Raw genomic sequence first — 15,514 nt, forward strand, 5'->3', positions numbered from 1 at the left:
GACTGCAATTTTCAGCACTACTGCACATTACACAAAAATAAAATAAAATATTTAAATTGTGTCAATGCTCAAGTCACAACCCTCTCTCGCTCTCTCTCTCTCCCTCCCTCCCTTTCACGCTCACATACAGACACAAAGCTTACAACGCGAAGGAAGTCCCAAAGGATTGGGTACCAGACAATCAGCTGAAAAGTGCACAGTTCGTATCGTGACCTTGACCTGTCGATTAGGTTTAAGGTTCATCGATCATGCTCGTCTGGGAGGGCCATCCCTTTCTCTTCTCACTAATTTATTATGTAAAAAAAAAATACTGCAACTCTATTGCTTCTCAATATACCATAATTCTGCTACACTGCTGCATCATCTATACTACTACTGCATCACATACTGCGTGACACTACTACATTTCCTGTCTTTCACACAATACCGCGCTACACTGCTATACTAGTGCATCACACTATACAACCTTGCACTTCTACACTACTGCATCACACTATACAACACAACACTGCTAGTCCACTGCATCATACTATAAATTGTTGCCAAATCTCAACTCTGTTACATCCTATTGTCTAAAATATAAGGAAGGATATATTAGACAATGTAACCTCTGACATACAACTTTGAACATAGATCTACTACATCACATCTGACCTAAAGCTAAATAAAATATCTATAGAAATAGACAGGATACTGGAGAGAATCCAATACATTCAGATAGTCAAACTGCATCCCATACAATTAACAACTGCATGTCAGAGTGTACTGTATGGTCATCAAGTAGGAAAAGGCATGGTATATCTGGAATAATACATCTTTGTATAACCGCAGATGCATGCTATAGGTCTGTTCAACCAAGCTTAACTTGAATCCCCTCTACAAAATTCATCCATCTTTCCTACTCTTTTCATTATCTTCAGTCCAAGTGCTTCACAATATAGCCATTTTTTGTCTTTGAGCAAAAGTCTGACTGTACAAAAATTCAAGTTTGCCTAGAATATTTTCTTTTCATTCCAGACTTAATAGTAAATCTACTCCAATTTGGAAACAAGGGACACTGTTTGTATGATGGTGATGTTCATTTATAACTATTATGTGATGCCATGAAAAGGAGAAGCAAACACGCGCACCCACACACGCACACACACATACATACACGCGACAGACGTCTTTCAGTTTCTGCTTTCGAAATCCACTCACAAGGCTTTTGTCAGCTTGGGGTTGCAATAGAAGACACTTGATCAAGTGGGACTGAGCCTGAATCTATATGGTTGAGAAGTAAACTTCTTAACCACCCACCATGTCTTTGTGTGGTCAAAGATTAGAAGAATCATGGGGGTGTCTATGTCTGCTCACAACTACATAGGCACCTAAAATAATTAATGAAAGTGTCATACATGTTACCAAACCATACTTGTTCACAGGTGATGGCTGCAGCTCTCTATTACAAAATTAGTTCTGCATATTAATACACAATCATTAGTATGGATAGTCTAAAAATTATTATATTTTTAAAAATTCACAGTACATCTAGATACCCTCTGCAGCACAACATTTGAGATCTTCTACACTACATGGTTGCTTAGCCTGCTAGAAATAGCAGCCAAAGCTCATGTTAAGAAGTTTGCTTCCCAACCACATGGTTTTAAGTTCAGTACTCAATATTTACATGCTACTGTGTATAGCTTTATGTGTGCTTTCAGATTCATTATTCCAAAAAAGAATTATTTCGCATTCTCTCTAAAGTTAATCAAATTTGTATGATGTTAACAAGTGTGTGTGTGTTACAGTAAGGGTCATAGCCCAACTAATTAGGAAGAGAGTTAGTCTAGATGAGATGCAGTTTGGTTTTGTATCTGGGAGAAGCACCACTAATGCTATATTTCTGGTGAGGCAGCTGCAGAAGTACCTAGCCAAAAATAAACTTCTGCACTTGGCTTTTGTTGACATGAAGAAGGCCTTTGACAGAGTCCACCACTCCCTTATCTGGTGGTCAATGTGGAAACTAGGGATAGATGAGAGGTTGGTGAGAGCTGTACAAGCCACATATAGGGATGCTGTCAGTAAGATGAGGGTTGGCAACAAGTATAATGATGAATTTAGGGTAAAGGTAGAGGTTCACCAAGGATCAGTCCTCAGCTCCCACTTCTTCATCAGAGTCCTCCAGGCAATAACAGGAATTTAAGATGGGCTGCCCTTGGGAGCTCCTCTATGCTGATGACCTTGTTCTTATAATTGAATCTCTTCCAGAACTAGAGAAGAAATTTCAGGTGTAGAAGGAAGGTCTAGAATCAAAGGGCCTTAGAGTTGACCTACCAAAAACCAAAATCTTAGTAAGTAGGAAAGCAGACAAATCACAAATCCCTTTCAGGTAGATGGCCCTGCTCAATCTGTAGAAAAGGCATAGGTAGAAACTCCATAAGATGTACCCAGTGTAAGCTAGTACACATAAGGTGTACAGAAGAAGGTTAACGGGGAAAATAGGTTTTGTGTGTGGAAGGTGCACAGGTACAACAAACACTAAAATTGTACAGAAAATAGACTCCATCAAATGCCAGTGGGGAAAGCTGGAAGTAGTTGATAGCTTCCTTTATCTAGGTGGCCAAGTCAGTAGCAGAGGTGGCTGCTCTGAGAGCGTAGATACTAGAATAAGAATAGACTAGGCAAAGTTCAGAGAGCTCCTACCTCTGTTGTTAACAAAGGGCTCCTCCCTCAGAGTGAAAGGTAGACTGTATGATGCCTGTGTGGGAACAGCTATGTTACACGAAAGTGAAACATGGGCTGTAACTGCTGAGGACATGCATAGGCTTGAAAGAGAGGAAGGCAGTATGCTTTGCTGGATGTGCAATGTTAGTGTTCATGTACAACAAAGTGTAAGCCTCTAGAGAGAAAAGCTGGGCATAAGAGGCATCAGTTGTGGTGTGCAAGAGAGATGACTGTACTGGTATAGTCATGTGATGCATATGGACAAAGATGGCTCCGAGTTCGATTCCAAGCAGTGACCTGAATAATAATAATAATAATGATGATGATGATGATAGTAATAATAATAATAATAATAACATTGAAAAATACCTCAGGGATGAGAACCCAGGTTCGAAATTTCCCCAAGACACCTGATGAAGGCTGGAGGGTGTATCAGCCGAAACGTTGTATTAACAGCATTAATTCTGTTTGATTCGTCCAAGTAAGGAAAAGGGAACATTAAAATGGTGATGATGATGATGATGATGGTCACAGCTAGAATGTCTTTGATGATAAGGTCTATTCAGTCAAGGCTGACCTGGAGTTAAACAGCAACAACAACCTTATTATCCCCAGACACTATGCTGGAATGCACATGAGCAATAATAAATGCAGAAGAACAGTCAGGGTAGTAGAAAAAAAAGTAAAGTGCACAGAATATTACACTACATCTTATTGCCTCTCAGGTCATTGAAGAAGCTTCTGTGGAGTCGCTGAATCAGCTAGTAGCCATATTTCCTATAAATCATACTTGGGATATATTAGACACTGTTGTACCTGATATATAAAAAGACTAGATGGTCATCATGGTTGGAACAGTGTTGATCATATGTCTGATCAACCAGGACTGACCTGGAGCTAAACAACAAGAACAGCTCATTCCATGCTAGAGTTTACAGTGTGGTTTCTCAAATAATGTGGGAGTATGGTATGAGAATTTATTTAATTCACTCCTGCCACCCCCTCACCACCCTAGTCTGAAATGATTTTGGCCATTTTTTTTTCACTATGCACTTAAAACCTACGAGAGAAATATTTTTGGTTTTTAAAAAAGTTGTTAATAATTTCAGAAGAAAATGTGTGATTTAAGGGAGATCTGGCTGTTGTTTCTAGTACATCCCAAAACCTCCCTCCTCGTATCTTTCTCACTCACACATCTATTGATATTTTTCAATATTTTTCTCCCCATAAACAAATGTTATGGAATGATGATGTCAAAGTAACACACATGTATCCTAACCAAGCAAGGCCATGTTATGTGTAGGTGTAAGAAAAAATACCTAAAAACATCTTTAGTGTTCATATTAATCTGTCAAATATAGTGCTTATTTGTTCACATTATTTTGAATTATTCAGGTTCAAGAGGGGTGTCCACAATATTTGCTTGTAATGTTGTAAATTTTTTACATACAGATTTGAAATCTTGTCAGTGGGTGCTTTATATACCACTGGTTTATAGTTATGTAATTTTTGCTGATCTTGCTGTGTAAATTTAATTAACAGTTGTAAAAGCAAGAACACTATGGATAATCACTAAAATTGAAATTCTTAATGCATCTTAACTGTTTGATTATCCCAGATGGGATAATCAAATATGCTAAGACAATCTGAAAACAATAGAAACTTTTATATGTTTACCGGTTTTTATGAAATTTTGGGGTTAACAAACTTGGGTTAACAAAAATGTTAACTTCATTAATTAAGGATTAACAGATTAACAGACTTAAGCCCAATTTTGCATATATATATATATATATATATATATATATATATATATATATATATATATATATATATATATATATATATATATATATATATATATATATACATAAATACATACATACACACACTCGTACACACTCACACACACACACACACACACATACACACACACACATATTTATCATTGGTTTTGCACGAATAAACTTCTTAGTGGATATAGGTGACTTGTCAGGTGTGAAACCAATAGTAACTCCTAGATCAGCCATAACCAACGACTATATTCATTATTACTACTCCAAAGTTTAGAGTGTGCTTCTTTTGGTACTTATGAACTACTAACCTATCTATATATATATATATATATATATATATATATATATATATTTATATTTATATATTTATATATTTGATCCTTTATATTGAACACTCAATATTTCATCTACATTCAATACTTTATTTCATGGTGCCATCCATTTTTATTTTATTTTATATTATATATTGTATATTATATTATATATTGTATATTCCATATTCTATACCCCACATTAGTTCTGCAGGAATATAAATAAAACATAAAAAACAGACAGTGCTGGAACTCTTTTAAGCAAAATAATATATTCCTCTATACACAATCATACAAAAAAATCCACCTTTTTTTGTATTTATTTTTACTCGCATATATATATATATATATATATATATATATATATATATATATATATATATATATATATATATATATGTGTGTGTGTGTGCGTGTATGATAATAAATAAAATGAAGAAAGCAAAGCTTCTAACAATGCAGAGATGAAAGTTGAAAAACCTTTTATATATTTCTGGTGCAAAGCCTATCTTCAGAAGAGTACAGCCAAGGAAATGTGTGTCAACATAGATCCTGCCATTTGGATAGATGGATGGGCAGTGATATATATCTTTTATCTTTTACTCATGTCAGTCACAGGTCACTGCCTTGAAGAATCCTTAGTCAAATGAATTGACCCTAGTACTTATTTGTTTTTAAGCCTGGTACTTATTCTATGAGTCTCTGTTGCTGAACCACTAAGTTACAAGGACATAAACACACCAACATTGGTTGTCAAGCATTAGTGGGAAACAAACACACACACACACACACATATACAATGGGCTTCTTTCACTTTCCGTCTACCAACTCCACTTACAAGGCTTTGGATAGCCCTAGGCTATATAGCAGAACACACTTGCCCAAGCTATATAACAACAAGCAGGTGTATTAGTTTGACGCTCGGGAAAGTGAGAAAGTCTTTTATGTTTCGAGCCTACACTCTTCAGTTTATTTAAATAGGTAATTTAGTCATTCTTGAATGTAATGACAGTAATGGCAAATTTAGTTATTGAAGTATTCATGTTGCATTAAAAGTGAATATTTCTTTATAAGCAATGTTTTTTTGTTTTATTTCAGGGTGCATTTGCCTTTGTGCACTTCTTCATAAGTTTCTGCACAATTAGGGTTGTACCATTGCATAATTTTTGTTGAGACAAATTACACAGCTCCTACACATGATGATCTTACATAAATTTGGCCATGTGGAAAGCATGCTTCTCCAAGTTGCAATCCAGCAACTTTTAATGTTTGACCCTGAGTTTTATTAATGTTCATGGCAAAAGAAACATGGATAGGAAACTGTAACCACTTAAATTGGAATGGTACTATAGATGGTATAACTGGTATGCAAGGAATGAAGACGGTGTCACCTTTACCACAACCAGTGAGAATATTTGCCTCAGCACAGTTCATCATAAGTTTGTGCACAATTAGTATTGTACCATTGCATGATTTTTGTTGAGATAAATTAGGCAATAGCATAATAGCTTCCCCTGAACTAGTTACTTACATTTTGCCAGAGAAAGAAAGAGACAGAATTTCGATTTCATATATATAGAAAAAGTATAAGAGCTTCCCCTGAACCATTTACTTTCATTTTGCAGTACAAACAAACAAGCAGACAGATTCTCTGTTTTATATATAAATAAATATATATATATATATATATATATATATATATATATATATATATATATATATATATATATATATATATATATATATATATATATATATATATATGGAGAACATTCTTTTTTATGTGTTACCTTGAATACATAACTGTGGTCAAGATTTATCTTCTTTATTTTAGATTTTTCATATTTTCTTCTTAGTTGTTTTTCAGTTGCTGTGGAACAATAAAGTTCCTAAATTTTTCATATAATCTAGGTGAATTCAAATATCTTTAATTTACCATCCAGCTCATAATGGTTCTGGTTGAATTTCTACAAATGCAATCAGTTTCCAGTAATACAGTTGTGTCCTAATCTAATATATATTTCATTTGGATATATAAGACATGGATTATTTTTGATTCAGTTATTCTTTTCATTTATATTTTAATTCAGTAGCAAGTCCCTACCAATCTTTTGCTTCATACTAAGGGAAGTAAGTCAAATAGTGAAGAAAGAAACAGTAGTTATGGTAGTGATGGTGGTGGAGATAGAGATGTTGATAATAGTGAATGGAGAAAGTTAGAGAAAATAAAAATAAGAGATGATAGTGGTTAATGGTGTTGGTACTTGTAACAATGAAGTTTATACTGAAATATTAGAGTAGGAATGAAATCTGAGAGAGAGGAAGGTAACTTGGAGTTGTAATGGGTGAGAGAGAGAGAGAGAGAGAAAGAGAGAGAGAGGGAAAGATAGACAGACAGACAGATTGTAAGGCAGAAGGTTCTGAGAGGCTTTGACTATCAATATATGGACTCATTGATCTAGAATTATAAAAAGCAGACACAGACACTATGACACACACATTTCACAAACATCAAACATTTTTTAGAAGAAAAAAACAATATCTCTGTTGGCAGCAATAACAGCAATGATAATAACATTTGCAATAGCTGAATGGTGAGGGATATAAAAGACAATAAGATACACAAGACAACAACAACAGAAGAGAAAAGAAAGAGAAGGGAAGGGAGGGTAAAAATAGTCAGTGACTGCAATGTCAATCAAGCAAATTATAAATATATTCAGTTAAAGATCTCTCTCTCTCTCACACACACACACACACACACACACACACACATATACACAGGCACAGGCATGGCTGTGTGGTTGAGAAGTTTGATTTCCAACCATGGAATTTTGAGTTCAATCCACTGTGTGGCATCTTAGGCAAATGTTTTGTACTACAGCCATAAGACAACCAAAGCCTTGTTAGTGGATTTGGTAGATGGAATCTGAAATGAGCCATCATATATCTGTATATACATATAGCTTGATCTGTGTACCTCCAAAATACATATACCAAACTCTTTGTCTTCTCACTTTTCAAACTCTGTTACATGGCTTGTATGAATACTCATTCAATAACGGAGGCTTTCAGATAAGATAAGATATCTAACTTTTCCCTACAATTAAAACTTTCATCTAGTCCTTTATTCATTCACTTAACATTAGTATTATGATTAAAAGAATAGAAGTGATTCAAACCCTAACTGCTAGACACTCAGTTAGGCCTTACAAGCAAGTCACCACAGTTTCACATGATTGATCTAGAAATTAATCAATTAGCATGAAGCTGTGGCATAATATAGCTTTCTCAGATGTTTTAGAATTTGGCCCCTTGTCACCTTATAAAAACAGTTTGGCACTTAACTCATCACAGAGTGTTGAGGGCAGCAAATTGATTGATACACCTCACCTCTCACCATGCAGAAAACTGCATATCTCACGAACTTATCATTGTTATATAGACATTCTTTCAGAATTTTTCTGTATTCAATGCATGAAAAAGTACAGCTAAGCCATTACTAGATGCTATCAGTATTATAATATCATAGCTTAAGGAGGTAGGTATTGTGGTGATAAAATTATTAGCTTTTGACATCTGCTCATTTGATCTTTACATACTGTTGTTGGTAGTGGTAGGAATGATTTGATGTTCTTGAGGTTGATGAATCAGATCACTATTGCCACAGTTTTTGCTGGCCTTTTCTTGTGTCTGGTCAGCAGCAAATGTCAAGAAGACGAATGTCAGTTGTCACCAATATTGTGATTTTACTGGCCTTTTCTTAAGTCATGTGGTTTGCTTGTTGCTTGAGCTGAACTGGTCAATGATGATATACTTCAGATGTCTGAGTCACCATTGTCAAAGTGGATGACTTAATTATTATTGTTGTATGAACATTATTGCAGCATTGTTGTAGTGTATATGTGGAATGTGGTTGCTGGTTGCATGAATAAAAACTGGAGCAAACTCATGAACACTTAACTGTAGTATTTATTCCTGGACATAATATATTTGATTTTGGCAATTTACAGTGAACAATGATGGTAATTTCCACCTGGGAAGAGAGATAAACTGCTCTGTGAATGTAGAAAACTATTTGTGGAACATCATGTAGTGTGTCCAAGTGCCTGGAGTTGTCTGCGCAAAGGTCAACTCCACTCCTACTTTAATGAAATGTTTGCCTTTTCTTTCTCTTTCCTTCCTGAGCTGTTGACACATTTAAATTTCTTCCCTAAGACTTTCTTCTGTTCATCTCTGGTTTGGTCACGATGCACTCAACCATATACATAGAGACCACATTATCAAAACAGGCGACATCAATGAACATTAAATGGCTTTGATGATGGCCATGGCTTAAGAAATGAGGCAGATGTAAAGGTTCTGAAGATTTGTAATGCAACTGTTCTAACAATTTGCAACGCTCTCTTTAAGGAATTATCTAACCACCTTATCGCCTACAAATATGGCGAATACACAGATAGATTACATTCTCATCAGACAACAGGATAGAACTATTATTGTGAATACCAAAACCTTTCCTGGCAAAGAATGCACTATGCAGCATAGGTTAGTGACTTCTATACCAGAGCTTGGTGGACACAGGAAAAGAAAAAAACAGCATAGAGAAGGAAGCTTTGAAAATTAAAAGATCCAGCAATTGAGAACTGATTTAGAGAAATTCTAAGTGATGTACATATCTGCAAAGGAGAAGATTTAATTAACTGTAGCATAGGCATCAATGGGAGATTTTATGAGATAATCTGCTTAGGGTTACACATCTGACATGTGGCTGAAGAAGAGTACCACCTAAGTCAAAAGTAGCGTAGTGGTGGAATGATAAGGTTGATAGGGCAGTCAAGGCCAAGAGACAAGTGGAAGGATGATGGTGGTAGGGACCACTACTTAATGACAAGAAAGGCATCTAGGCATCAGATGTACTTGGTTAAAGGTGAGGCAAAAAGAAGAGATTTGCACATCCTGTAACAGGAAGATCAAAGACTAGAAGTATTCAGGATTGTAAGATAATGTGTGAGAAAGAATCAAGATGTCATGGTAAGAAGTGTGTTTGGAATAATGACAGCAAGCTCACTATTGATATGGAATGAAAGACACTTGTATGGAAGTGCTACCAAAGTAGGTTAATGAATGTGGGGAATGCATGAGATAAACAGGGCTTACACTATTCTGACCCAAAAGAGGGGCTAACAAATCAAGTTTGACAGCAGTGTGTTAGATAAAAAGATCAAGGTTATGAAGAAGGGGAAAGCTGTGGGTTCATCAGGGATAGTTGCAAAGACACTTAGTATATATGGGGAAGTGGGATGCAAGATTATCACCTAGATAGTTAATCAAGTCATTCAGGAGAATGTTATACCCAATGACTGGCATAGCTGTATCATCATAAACTGCTGCAAGGGCTAAGGTGATACCTAAGAGAGAAGCAACTCTAGAGGAATCAAACTTCTGGATCAAATTTCTTTTTATGTTATAATAAAAACAGTCTTACATTAAACTGAGAGGATTAATCAATACCTTTAGACTGATGATAGTTTAGCTAGCCAAAACTTCCAAGTTACTGTCAATACTATTCTTGTTAATGAATAACAATTGTGTGTATATATATATATTTATACATACATACATACATACACACACACACACATACATGCATACATACATACATGCATACATACATACATACATACATACATACATACATACATACATACATACATACATACATGCATGCATAAATGGAGTTAGACGCAGGTGTTATTCAAATTCTTTTACTTCTGACACATGTTTCGAAGATATCACTGGAATAAAATGGTATAAAACAATGTAATCTTCTCTTCAGGGAAATGAAGAAATGAAACTCGTGAATAAGACATTTTAACAGAATAGATGGATATGTATAGTGATCACTGTTTCTGGGATTGTGTGTTGATATAAATAGTAGTGTTTTGAGATGAGTTGTGGTGTTATGTCTTGTTGTTCTTAGTGTTTTTATGTCTAATTTTTTGGCACGTATAATTCCCTCATCTACAAGTGAGGGTGGATATTGTCTTTCAGTAAGCGTTGTTTTGAGGTCTTGAAGACGAAGGTCCCGAGTTGTTCTATCAGACACAATTGTGCAAATCCTTGTTTTGGGTGGCATGAGCTAAAGAGGAGATATTGTTTAGAATCAGTTGGTTTATAATAGATGTCAGTTATGATTTGATTGTTGACTATTTTTATCATGATGTCTAAAAATGGAAGCTGTTCTTTGTTATATTCCATTGTGAATTGAATGTTACTATTTATATCATTTAGTGTTGATTTGAAATCCAAAAGTTTGTCAATATTCTCCTTCCAAATGATGAAACAGTCATCCAGATATCTTTTCCAATTTTCTCTTATGTAAAGGTAAAATGGGTAACCATATTTCTGAAGTGATACTTCATATAAGGTGAATTCAAAATAACCCATTATTAGGTTCATAAGAACAGGGGCTACTTTCGTTCCCATCACAATTCCACATTTCTGACGATAGTATGTGTCATCAAATAGAAAATAATTGTTCTGAAGTATAAATTTTAAAGATTCAATAATAAAGACCTGGGTTATGCGTTCCGGGAGTACTTCAGGGTATTTTTCCAGCCAGAATTTAATTGTTTTTATTCCATAATCATGTGGGATGTTGATTAATAACATCGAGCGTAACCAATATTGCCTCTTCATTAATTGTTTTTGGTAGGTGTTCTAGCATGTCTAAATCGTCTCTAATGAAACTTTTGATGTATTTCAGCAAGGGTTTCAGTAGGATGTCTAGAAAATTGCTTAGGCGGTGGGTTTCACAGGCTGGGCCAGCTATAATGGGCCTTAACTTTAAGTCTTCTGGCGTTTGGATATTTATGTATTTGCCTGGTGTTTGTTTGCAGGCTTTATTGATTATCTTGCTCTTGTGTATTTTAGGAAGGCCGTAAAAAAGACTGGGTTTGCATTTGAAGTTCGTGATGTAGTCTGTGTCTTTTTCTCTCAGGCCTTTTCCATATAGAAGAATTAAGGATGCAAGATTTTTCATTGTTTTTTGTTGTTTATAGTTTATAACTTTTTCGTAGAAGGCTTCGTTTTCTAGTATGGATAATACTAGGTTTTTATAGCATTCTGTGTCCATCATATATATATATAAGATGAACTTCTTTATATATAAGATGAACTTATATATACATATGAGATGAACTTCTTTCAGTTTCCATTAATCAAATCCACTCACAAGGTTTTGGTTAACCCAAGACACTTGCCCAAGGTGCCATGCAGTGGAATGAACCCAGAATCATGTGGTTAAGAAGCAAACTTCTTACCACACAACCATGCCTGCACCTATATTTGTTAGATAATGTAATATATATGTAATATACATTAAAAATCTAATATATTAGTATATTTTATATGTCGTTGTTGTTGGAACTCCGTCGGTTATGATGACAATTGTTCCAGTTGATCCGATCAACGGAGCAGCCTGCTCGTGAAATTAATGTGCAAGTGACTGAGCACTCCACAGAAATGTTTACCCTTAACGTAGTTCTTGGATGATTCAGCGTGACACAGTGTGACAAGGCTGGCCCTTTGAAATACAGGTACAACAGAAACAGGAAGAAAGAGTGAGAGAAAGTTGTGGTGAAAGAGTATAGCAGGGTTCACCACCACCCCCTGCCAGAGCCTTGTGGAGCTTTAGGTGTTTTTGCTCAATAAACACTCACAATGCCTGGTCTGGGAATCGAAACCGCGATCCTAAGACCACGAGTCTGCTGCCCTAACCACTGGGCTATTGCACCTCTACTGTGCAAAGGTGGAGCAAGCCCCTAACTCTTCACCTCATTCTAAAACTCAGTTTAATGTCGATGGTCCCAAATAGGGACCATATCAGATATTAAGCTGATAAGAACAGATACTACGCTTTGATCTTAGCCAAAAGGCTGAGAAGCGATGCTTCTCTTTAATTTATGCTCTTCTCATTGTAAACTTACCCTATCTTTATACATTTACCACACTCTCTTTCACTCTGTATATTTTATACATATTGAATATATAAAAGGATATCTGCTATATCTATCATATAAATGAGAGTGTATGTGTGTATCAGGCACATGCCATCAGTAATTACTTAGGGTAGGCAGTTGGCGACCTTTATGTAGTAAAGCACACAAAAAAAATAAGCGAAACACAGGTGCACAACTGAGTTGAAGGCAGATCTATTTCTGCCTTTATAGCACGTAAAGAAAATGGTGTTGCAGAAATGTATGTAGCACATGCACTACAGCAGTACTATGTGTAGTTTAAATACTGAGATTGAAGAGCAGGGGTGAATTATGCCTACCTAATCTACAAAAACATAAAACATTTTGCATTTTATATATATAGTAATCAGACTAATCTTCATAATTTTATTGAATTAGGTGCATATTTTGCCATGATAGGAAAATGTTGCTATCGATCTGTTTATTCAAGGTAGGCACTGCCTACCTTACCTACCTAGGCAGTACGTCCCTGGTGTGTATGTATAGCTCCCAAAAGTTCTGAAACAGTGTATCCTTGAGAAAAACGGGTTTGAGAAAAATGGGAAGGTATTCAGTTATAATTAATCAAAAAATATTATTTGCTACAAGAAATAATTCAACTTTTAGATTGACAAATCTACCACTCTCTATCTGTCTCCTGCAGGCTCTCTCTTTTATGTCTTCCCCTCTCTATATATGTTTACCACACCATTTATCACTCTCTGTATATATATCTCTTACGCATGCTATCCCTTCTCTCACTATGACATGCAATTACTTTCATTTTGTTCAAAACCTTGTCTTGTAGTGTTTGCTTTCATTTTATGATAGACAGCTATCACACAGAAAATGCCACCTTCCAAATCCTGTTTTCTAAAATTTCTCTAGAATAAATGAATTACAAAATCAGATTCAGCATGAATCTGATGTGTGGGAGCATTCTATTTTCTCTGCCAGTTCCCTTGTCGTTTGACAAGAATTTTCGTGCAAAAGTTGGTTTAATTGCTCTTCAGCAAACTCAACTGGACGGTCAGAACGAGGTGCATCTTTGAGGCCAAAATTTCCATTTTTGAACTTGGCATACCAAGCGATTCTTTCAGCTATGGCACCCTCTCCATACACAGCACAAATGTTGCAAGCAGAACCTTGATTAAAAGCAAAAAGAAGGAGGTGTTGAAAATGCTCATTTTTCTTAACTTGACATTCCATTTTAATGATCTGAAAATAAACAAAAATAAATTAAAATTAACTAGAAAAAAAAAACAAAATAGATTCCAAAATTTTTCAAAAATAGAATTCTCGAAAAAAATAGATTCCAAAATTTAAAAATGCAATAAATTCCAAAATTTAAGAAAAACGGTGGGAACTTAGTTGCCAACCCAATAATACAGAAATCTGTCCCTGATCAAGATGTCTATCCATCAGGGAAGACATGGTCTGACAAGAAACAAAAAAAATTGAATCAAAGGCATTCTGCTGTGAAAATTATTCGGCAATGATGAGATACTCAGCCAGTATTTAATATTTATATATATAAAAATGAGAATGTGTGTCTGTCTGTCTGTCTGTCTGTCTGTTTGTCTGTCTGTCTGTGTGTGTGTGTGTGAATCCCTAAAACTCGAGAACTACACAACCAATTTCATTCAAATTTTACAGATGCCTTACTTAGGGTTCCAGTTGTGTTTTAGTCAAAAAAAATTTTAAAGTTCTTGCAGAGTTCGAGCCCACGGCAACATAATATCTCCTCCACTATTTAAGTATTACGTGTCAAAAGTGAAACAAAAACACTCATGTCAAATACATTCACTTTAAAAATGAAACTATTCCACTAACTGAAACAATCACATTTCGATACTGTAATGACAGATACTTTCAGAGAGAGAGAAAGAGAGAAAGAGAGAGAGAGAGAGAGATGTATATGTATATATATAGATGTATATGTACACGTATATGTATAGATATATATATATATATAGATATAGATCTATATGCATACATGTATATGTATACATATGTGTAGATGTATATATATATATATATAGATTTACATGTAATATGTACACATATATACATGCATACAGATATCTATACATATATACACCCATCACACACATACACATGGACACAAACACACACATTAGTCATTTGTTTTCTTATCCAAAACTACGTCAAAAGTACTGAATGGATCTTTATGAAATTTGGAAATTACATTCTATGTATAACGGCCATAACTCCCATGAAAATTCATATATTTTTGATGTTGATGAAATTTTAACCCGAACATAACAGATGAGCATTATTTGTAATTCAACAGTACAACAGTGTAAGACTACCCTTTCAGATATACTTACATTGTGATTTCTGCAATGTGGTGCATAAATTGTCAAGTAAATGAGACGCATCTTTGCCTCCACTGATTCACTTGCAAAGTGTTGAGTAAAATTATTTCGTTGCAGACCTCCTTTGAGTCTTTTTATTATCACTGCGACACACATAGTCCCCAGTTGGTAACATTAATTTCAAGGCCTTCCCAGATGAGAGACATTTATCTAAGACATTTATCGATTGTAAATTTTGTCTGCAATTTGGAAATTATATTCTATGCTTAACGGCCATAACTCCCATGAAAATTCATATATTTTTGATGTTGATGAAATTTTAACCCGAACATAACAGATGA

The 15,514-nt window shown here is 35.1% G+C and overlaps 1 pseudogene; it reads right to left on the reverse strand.

The window, feature by feature from the left end:
• Positions 1-12,600: 12,600 nt before the first annotated feature.
• Positions 12,601-12,765, reverse strand: LOC128248403 (U2 spliceosomal RNA; annotated as a pseudogene).
• Positions 12,766-15,514: the final 2,749 nt, after the last annotated feature.

Source organism: Octopus bimaculoides, chromosome 7 (genome assembly GCF_046866305.1).
Source record: "Octopus bimaculoides isolate indiv1 chromosome 7, ASM4686630v1, whole genome shotgun sequence".
NCBI lineage: Eukaryota > Metazoa > Mollusca > Cephalopoda > Octopoda > Octopodidae > Octopus > Octopus bimaculoides.